At 44.9% G+C, this 8,709-nt stretch overlaps 1 long non-coding RNA gene across 1 annotated transcript; it reads left to right on the top strand.

Annotated features, from left to right (window-relative positions):
* The first annotated feature begins 1,095 nt into the window (after nucleotides 1–1,095).
* Nucleotides 1,096–8,000, top strand: LOC120402352. The gene is made up of 3 exons (XR_005597160.1): nucleotides 1,096–1,163; nucleotides 2,892–2,995; nucleotides 6,694–8,000. It is a non-coding gene; the product is annotated as an uncharacterized LOC120402352 (long non-coding RNA).
* Nucleotides 8,001–8,709: the final 709 nt, after the last annotated feature.

The following is an 8,709-nucleotide window of genomic DNA, read 5'->3' on the forward strand; positions in this document are numbered from 1 at the left end:
CCAAAAGGTGTTGCAGTGAGGGAGCCTGCAGCCACTCTCTGGGGAATAGAGAGGTAAAGGAGGAAACACAGAAGTACAGTAGAAACCCTGGAGATCCAAGCCCTGAGGGAAGGATTTACCGAGAAGGGTGGTGGAGCTAGGGTTGCCAACTTTCTAATTGCACAAAACCAAACACTCTAGCCCCACCGCTTCCCAGAGGCCCTGCCCCTCACTACATTCCCCCTCCTTTAGTGGCTTGCTCTCCCTGACCCTCACTCACTTTCACTGGGCTGGGGGTTGGGGTGTGGGAGGGGGTGAGGGCTCTGGGCTGTGGGTGCAGGTTCTGGGGTGGGGCTGGGGATGAGGGGTTTGGGGTGCAGGAGGGGGCTTTGGGGAGGCTCAGGACTGGGCAAAGGGTTGGGGTGTGGGCTTACCTTGGGTGGCTCCTGGTCAATGGTGCAGTGGGGCTAAAGCTGGCTCCCTGCCTGTCCTGGCACAGCGCTACACCCTGGAAGTGGCCAGCACCATGGCCCCCCTGCCTAGGAGCTGGACCTGCTGGCTGCTTCCAGGGTGGAGCGTGGTGCCAAGACAGGTAGGGACTAGCCTGGCTTAGCATTGCCAACTGGACTTTTAATGGCGTGGACTGGAGCTGTCAGGGTCCCTTTTTGACCTGGTGTTCTGATAAAAAACTGGACACCTGGCAACTCTGGGTGGAGCAGAAGCCTGAGAGAGACAGAGTAGGAAATGGCCTTGGGGATGTTGCAGACTTGGCTGCTAATTAGAGAATTCCGGAGCTGGAACCCAGAGCTAGAGGGTGGGTCTGGGTTCCCCTGCCAGCCACTGGGGAAGGTGAAATAATCAGGCCAGTGAGGGAGAAGACTGCCATTTTGGATGAAGAGACTTTGTTAACCCCAGGTGGGAAAAACACAGTAGAATAATAGAATCATAGACTATCAGGGTTGGAAGAGACCCCAGGAGGTCATCTAGTCCAACCCCCTGCTCAAAGCAGGACCAACCTAAATTCCCTGTAATCTGCGTGGCCATGCAACAGCCTATTTAGCACTGCACAAGCGCTTAGGGAACCCACCAGGGGACATGCCGAGGCAAGGGGAGGGACTCCCCTCTCCCAGACCCAACTCACCATGCAGCCCAGACCTGCTGCGACTAGAGCAGCCCAGACCCAGGTGCAGCTGAATTGGGCCCAGGCGCAGCCCCAGGTGCAGCTGGGGCAGTGAGGGTGGAGTGGCACAGACCCAGTAGCACTCGGATCTGGCCCAGGTGCAGCTGGGGCAGTGCGGCCAGCGTGGCATGGATCTAGCCACAGCTAGATTGGCCTCAGGTGCAGCCGGAGCAGCGCAGCCCAGGCTGGACTGACCCTGGAGCGGCCCGGCCCAGCTGTGGTGGGTGCAGCACGGCCCAGGCACAGCCGGAGCAGTCTGCCTAGGCAGCCCGGCCCGGACATGCTGGGGCCGGGGGAGGGGTGCCGATCCTGCAGCTTCAGCCCAGAGCTCCCATGGCAGGGGACAGGCACCTCTCACCCCCCAGCCCAGGTGCTGCTGTGGGGAGAGAGCACTGGGGGGAATCCTCTCTCCCTACAGTATCCTCGGAGCACCCTCCTGCACCCCAAACGCCTCATTCCTAGCCCCACCTCAGAGCCTGCATCCCCAGCCAGAGCCCTCACACCCCTGCACCCAACCCTCTGACCCAGCCCTGAGCTCCTCAGCCCCAGCCCCACCCCAGATCATGCACTGCCAGCCAGAGCCCTCACAACCCTGCACCTCAACCCTCTGACCCAGCCCTGAGCCCCCTCCCACAAGAACCCTTCAACCCCATCCCCACCACATGAATTTTGTTATGTGCACCAATATGAAAGTGATGTGTCACATATCACCTCCTTACGGGCGCACATAACAAAATTCATTTCACACATAAGTGGGAAAAATTAGAGAGAACACTGGGACCAGCCCCAACTAAATCATCCCAGCCAGGGCTTTGTCAAGCCGGGCCTTAAAAACCTCTAAAGATGGAGATTCCACACCCTCCCTAGGTAACCCATTCCCGTGCTTCACCACCCTCCTAGTGAAATAGTGTTTCCTAATATCCAACCTAGACCTCCCCTACTGCAACTTGAGATCATTGCTTCTTGTTGTGTTATCTGCCACCACTGAGAACAGCTGAGCTCTATCCTCTTTGGAACCCCCTTTCAGGTAGTTGAAGGCTGCTATCAAATGCCCCCTCACTCTTCTCTTCTGTAGATTAAATAAGCCCAGTTCCCTCATAAGTCATGTTACTGAGACCCCTAATCATTTTTGTTGCCCTCTGTTGGACTCTCTCCAATTTGTCCACATCCTTTCTGTAGTGGGGGGACCAAAACTGGAAGCAATACTCCAGGTGTGGCCTCACCAGTGCCCAATAGTGGGGAATAATCACTTCCCTCAATCTTCTAGCAATGCAATGCTCCTACTAATGCAGCCCAATATGCTGTTAGCCTTCTTGGCAACAAGGGCACACTGCTGACTCATATCCAGCTTCTCGTCCACTGTAATCCCCAGGTCCTTTTCTGTAGAACTGTAGCAGTACATGGGAGTCTTCCATCCTAATTTCAGGACTCTGCACTTGACCTTGTTGAACCTCATCAGATTTCTTTTGGCCCAGTCCTCCAATTTGTCTAGGTCACTCTGGACCCTATCCCTACCCTGCAGCATATCTACCTCTCCCCCAGCTTAATGTCATCTGTGAACTTGCTGAGGGTGCAATCCATCCCATCATCCAGATCATTAATGAAGATGTTGAACAAAACCAACCCCAGGACTGACCCCTGGGGCACTTCGCTTGATACTGGCTGCCAACTAGACATCGAGTTGATCACTATCTGTTGAGCCCGACGATCTAGCCAGCTTTCTGTCCACCAGGTCGGAGGGTCAAGCCATGAAGACAGAGCACCCTGAGTTTCAAAGAGAGGAGGCAGCAGGGAGCACAAGGAGCTACAGAAGGGGGCCTCAGAGGTGTCCTAGTGGTGAGTGAGCCCTGTTATACCTACCTATACATTTATCTGAAGTTTGGCTACACTTTTAAAACAGAAGATTTTGGATATAATTAAACTCATTTCTGGTGCAAATCAGGAGTAACTACTGAATCCAGTGCAAGTGTAAGTGAGGGCAGAGCCAACTCCATCTTGTTTACAAATATGTCAGATTCTTGGCATTACTTCCTATTACTTGCCAGTGCAATGATAACACTTTGTAAACACCATTTCAAATAATGCCTGGCCCTTGTAGATTCTGCTGGTGTGCACTAAAAGTTTCCCAGTGCATGTTATTGTAGTGTATATTAATAAACATTATTTATGTTGCAAATTATCCATGAAGAGATTTCAGTATTTACTAATTTGCTTCATATTCAAAATATTTGAATAATGGTTTCTAGGAATATATTTCAGCCTATGGATTTGTTGCAAAACATTTGACATTACTTTGGGCATTATTCACTCTTTGCACTGTCACCTAGAACACATATTTCTGCTTCAGCTCCATGACTGGTTGACACCCAAACCTACAAAAATGGCTGTGAAAGTGGCTGTGAAAACACTTTCAACGTGAACTCACATTGGCACGAGGGAAAGTGTTTCCCTTTTTGTGAACATTCTTACAAACTAAACTTTACTCACTCAAAGTTTTCACCAATAAATAAATAAGTAAAATTGACTAGTATGGAAGAAAATTTATTTATGAATCCTATTTTGCTGTATTCAAGCCAGCAGTACAGGAGGGGGCAGGGATATGGGAACTAGTCCTCGTCATTGTCGTCTCTCAATCGAAGTTTTGAATGTATCTTTTATGCTTGGTCCCCTACAACTATAAATTAGTCACCATTTAATAAACAGTTGAAGTGGGTGAATAGCAAAAAAATGACTACAAGTGTAACAGAAGTTTCTGGAGGGTTACCTCAGTGGTTAGTGCATTGGCCTACTAAATGATTGTAAGTTCAATCCTTGAGGGGGCCATTTAGGGATCTGGAGCAAAAATTTGTCTGGGGATTGGTCCTGCTTTGAGCAGGGGGTTGGACTAGATGATCTCCTGAGGTCCCTTCCAACCCTGATATTCAATGACTGGAATTTTGCTTTAACAATTTTTGCTGCCCCTTTTTATTTACTTTTTACAAACATCCATATCAGGGAAGTTTTGTTTATAAGGATTCAGTGAATATAAGAAAAGAGTGAATTTTGGTCCCATGACCAAGATTCATTTAAGGGAGAACAACAATTTGTTTCAAATAGCTTATAAAGGTTCATTTATCTAGTTGGAACTGAGACAATGAGTTAATAATATGATCTGCCACACAACTCTAGTATCAAAACATGAATACTGGAAAGACTACTAAGTGGGGCTGGTCAGGAAATGGGCTTTTTTTTCCCCGCAGAAAATTTCAATACAAATGTTTTTGGCAAAATTTTCTGTGGAATTGTTTGACTTTTCAGCAAAAAGTTTTAAAAAAGTGAAATATTTCTGCTGAAAAGAAAATACTTTGACTCAGAAATACTGCCTTGGTTGTAATTTGGGTGTCTCCTATGCCCATTCTCCTCTATATGCTGGGATCCCTTGTCGAACTGTACCTCATACAAGAGAAAATTCAATACTTTCCATCCTTACAGGGAAATGATGTCAGAGCTAAGGAGGCTTCAGGAAGTGAGGAGAATAACTATGTAATGGACTGCATGTGGCTTTGTATTTATTGGCTGCTGCTATGGTGACCATTAAAGGAAAGTTAGACTTCTGCATATATCTTAGCTCATGTCTTTACAATTCTGGTTTTCCTGCAACCTGGTTGCAAGAAAGAAAGTCACAATAGGAAATGTATTTTCAGAAACCTCAGGACATTTAAAAACATTAAGGACCAATCCTGCAAGGTGCTGCTCAGCAAATTGAAAGACTAAGCCATTCCTTTCTCTGTGAGGAAACTGTTTACACAAGAGTTCCATAATTTAGTGGAGAGATAATGCCATGCTATTCAGTGATAATCACCTACTCCTCATGCTGCTTAATAAATGTTAAGGCAAAGCCAAGACATTCATTTTCAGAGCAGGAGATATTTATGCAGTGACACAACAACATATTACAATCATTTTATTTCCATTACATGAAAATATAGACACAATCGCATTGTATGGTACAGTGGCAGGTGATCTCTAGCTTAGAAAATAGAAGTGTTCTTTGCGTTTGAGCCAAAACCAAAATGTATTTGTATAGGTTTTTACCTTCCTGAACTAACTGATCTCTGAGACTGAAACATTTTAACTTAAAACAAAATTACCTTATCAGTAATGAAAAATCCCTACTCCTTCCCCCTGTCTAACTGACTAGTGGTAGCATGTATTGCACTCCTGGTATTGTTTGAATGAAATTCAGTTTCATGCAGAAACAGGACTGCTTTTGCTAGGGAAATGGCGGAATTTCACTGGAAAAATTTGCTTGTTTTGGATTTTACCTCAGGATAAAAGCAGCCGTTTTGAAGGATTGACATGAAATTGGGGAGGGAGGAGCTTAACTTTGAAGTAGCTCTGCCTTTCATTGTATTTCACACACCTGTGATGTAGACTGCCTGTCTTCATACTGTACTTCCAGAAACAGAGAGTGGTTTCTGTGCAGTTGACTTCCCTAGTATTTAGGATTTACAGGCTAACTAGAGTATCAGATGGTGATTAGGATTAAAAAAAAAACTTTCCCTGTTATAGACGCAGGCTCTCAGTTGCATGCTATTTTCCTCTTGACCTTGTGATGGCATAACATATAAAAAATCCTATACATTTCATCTTTGATCTTTGAATTTGAAACCATTTAAGTAACAGATACTCGTTAGTTTGAGAATGAATTAGTTTGGGTAAAATGCCAGAGTTTAAATATTCTTATTTTTCTGAAACTTATTGAAATTTAAGTGGAAAATAGTACACTTTAATTCATTACATTATAAATTAAATGGGAATGTTAATCATCGATCTATAATTTTCTCTTTTAAATCCTTTCCTAATTTTAAACAATATGAATTCGTTGAAAGAACATTATATTTCAGTTTATCTTAATGTTTTTATGTAAGCCCTTAATTATTTTGAGATACATGGGACTTAAATTAGAAATTGGAATATACTGAAACAATTTCACATAGCTGTTTCACTTTACTTCATTATTTGCAATGGTGTTTACTCATCAGTGTTGTCATTGCAATAACATCATATTAAAAGGCGTAAACATTAAGTAAGTAGAACAGTTTATTTGTCATTGGAGCTCTATAGTCAGAAGTTCATAAACAGCATTGAGAACTCTCACAATTTTATCGCTGTTCTCACACTATTGGGTGTTCTTGTTAAAGCCCCAGCCCCTGGAGTCTCATGATTATGTGGGGATATTAATATATATTTTAAAAGATTAAATTTCTAGCCCTCATTATTATGGAGAAAAGCTTGAATATGTGACACTCATACAACCTGAAGGCTCAAAAAGCAGAAGACAAATATAAATAATCCATAGAAAGAACCCCAAAGGTTTTCTTTAAAAAAATAATTGGTTTTTGGGAACCTGACCCATTACTTTCTCTCTCCTGTTTTTAGAGTGTCTAATTAGTCATTCCAGTTCAGGCTTAGGAAACAGCAGCTCTCATGTAGTGTATTGAGCTCAGGTCCTATGACTCATGAAATTATACGGTTCACTTTTTCATTTCCAGATGGAAGATGTGAAACAATACGCATTACAGGACACTTTACTGAAGCAACAGTCCTCCTTCAGAGAGCTTTACTGTCTGACAATGGATTGTGATATTCATCTGAAGCCAGAAACAAAGTCATATTGTAGACATGCTCTTCGTTGCTCTATGGCACAAATTCGCGGGAGACCACTCTTTCAAACACCAGTGCCCTTTTATTTCCTTGTATTTTTCCCACCACCATGTATATACAGCTTTATACACTTCGCTATCAGGCAGGTAGCCCCTTGGGAACAGCTTGCTCTTACAGCTAGCTGGGAGCAACAGACCCTCACTCCTCACTTTCCTGTTCCTTCCCTCCTACTTCCTTCCTGCTAGCTTTATAGGCCTTCCCCCATCAAGCTCACAGGTGTCTCTCCTTTAGGGCTTTAATCAGCCACAGCCTGTCAACTCCAATCTCTTCCCCTTAGTGGGAGCTGAGCTAGCAGGCTCTGAGCTAACAGGTGCTGAGTCAGTGCCTTTTGGCCAGCACCCTGTTACACATATGTATAATGGTATCAAGTCCATTGAGCTTACAGCAAAGAGAGCTTTTGCTGTGAGAGTAGGCCGACACATTTTTAATAATTTAAAATACTTTATCTCTTGAAGAGTTTTTCCATAAAGCAGCAAGGTGGCCACCAGCACTTCTGGGGGAAAAAAAAAGAAGTTAAAAATCAAATAAAACTAAGTAGCATGCTGGAAATCCAGTGTGACCAACTCTCACGATTTTAGCGTGAGTCTCATGATATTAGGTGTTTTTTCTTCAAACCCCAGCTCCTGGAGTCATGTGCAGCTTTAAGTAAAACAAATAAAGTTTCTAGCCCTCATATTTGCAGAGATGAGCTTAAAAATATAATCCCCTAAAGGCTCACAAACCACAAGGCAATCACTCACAAATTATTAATTTCTGAGATCCCATTATTTTTCAACTAATATCACTTTAGGGCAGCCTGATTCATGATTTTTGGATGCTTGGGGTTGGCTGTACCGTGAAACCCAACTGATCGTCTATCCTAAGTCAGACTATTCTCCATAGTAGTCAAACAGTGGTTTTGTTTCTTTTCCCCTTGAAGCTTTGGCAGTTTTACCATTGAAGCAGGCGTAAAGGGGCAAGGGCATTCAGCTAAAACAGGGTGCAATAAACTAATTTCTGTAATGGTTCTTAGAATATTTTGCTTCCATTACATTTCCTCTTACTGTAGTTCCTTTTTCTGGAAATATTTTTTGATATCTGACTGTATAGCAAAGCCGATATGCATTCTTTCAGATACCATGTCACAATACGCTTTCCCTGCCTTCCTTCTTGTGGCTCAGCAAGGCTCTTGCAGATAATATCAAATTGCAAATTAGGCAGCTGAATGATCCATGTTGCTTTTTAGGATAATGCCACATGTACATCCCTGCACAGAGATAAATGCAATAAAAGGAAGAGATATTTTTCAATGGAATATTGCCATTAATGTATTAGTGTGGGATCAACACTGCTCCTTGTGTTCTCAATCCTGGGCCCTGGCTCAGGCTTCCTTGCAATGCTCAAGCAGCATGAAACAGTGGAAAGCTGCCATGCAGGCACAGCCAGTCACAGATGTGGAAAAACTCTACAAAACGTGTTCTCTCCCACCCCTTCTTGCATACAGGGCTGGCTCCAGGCACCAGCATTTCAAGCAGGTGCCTGGGGCGGCAATCTGCAAGGGGCAGCAGTCCATGTGTTTTTGCCCCCAGCAGTGCGCCGAATTCCCGCCGTGGACGGCGGGGGCAGTCCGTGTGCCGTTAGGGCGGCACACGCGTTTCCGCGGCGGCGGCGGCAGCTTCTATGTTCAGCTGTCCACGGTGGCGCAACTTCTGTCTTCTGAAGACAGAAGCTGCCGCCGAATTGCCGCCGCCGCGAAAACGCGTGTGCTGCCCTAACAGCACACGGACTGCCCCCGCCGCCCGCAGTGGCAATTTGGCACGCTGCTTGGGGCGATGAAAACAGTAGAGCCGGCCCTTCTCGCATAG

Source organism: Mauremys reevesii, linkage group 3, assembly GCF_016161935.1.
Source record: "Mauremys reevesii isolate NIE-2019 linkage group 3, ASM1616193v1, whole genome shotgun sequence".
NCBI classification, from domain to species: Eukaryota; Metazoa; Chordata; order Testudines; family Geoemydidae; genus Mauremys; species Mauremys reevesii.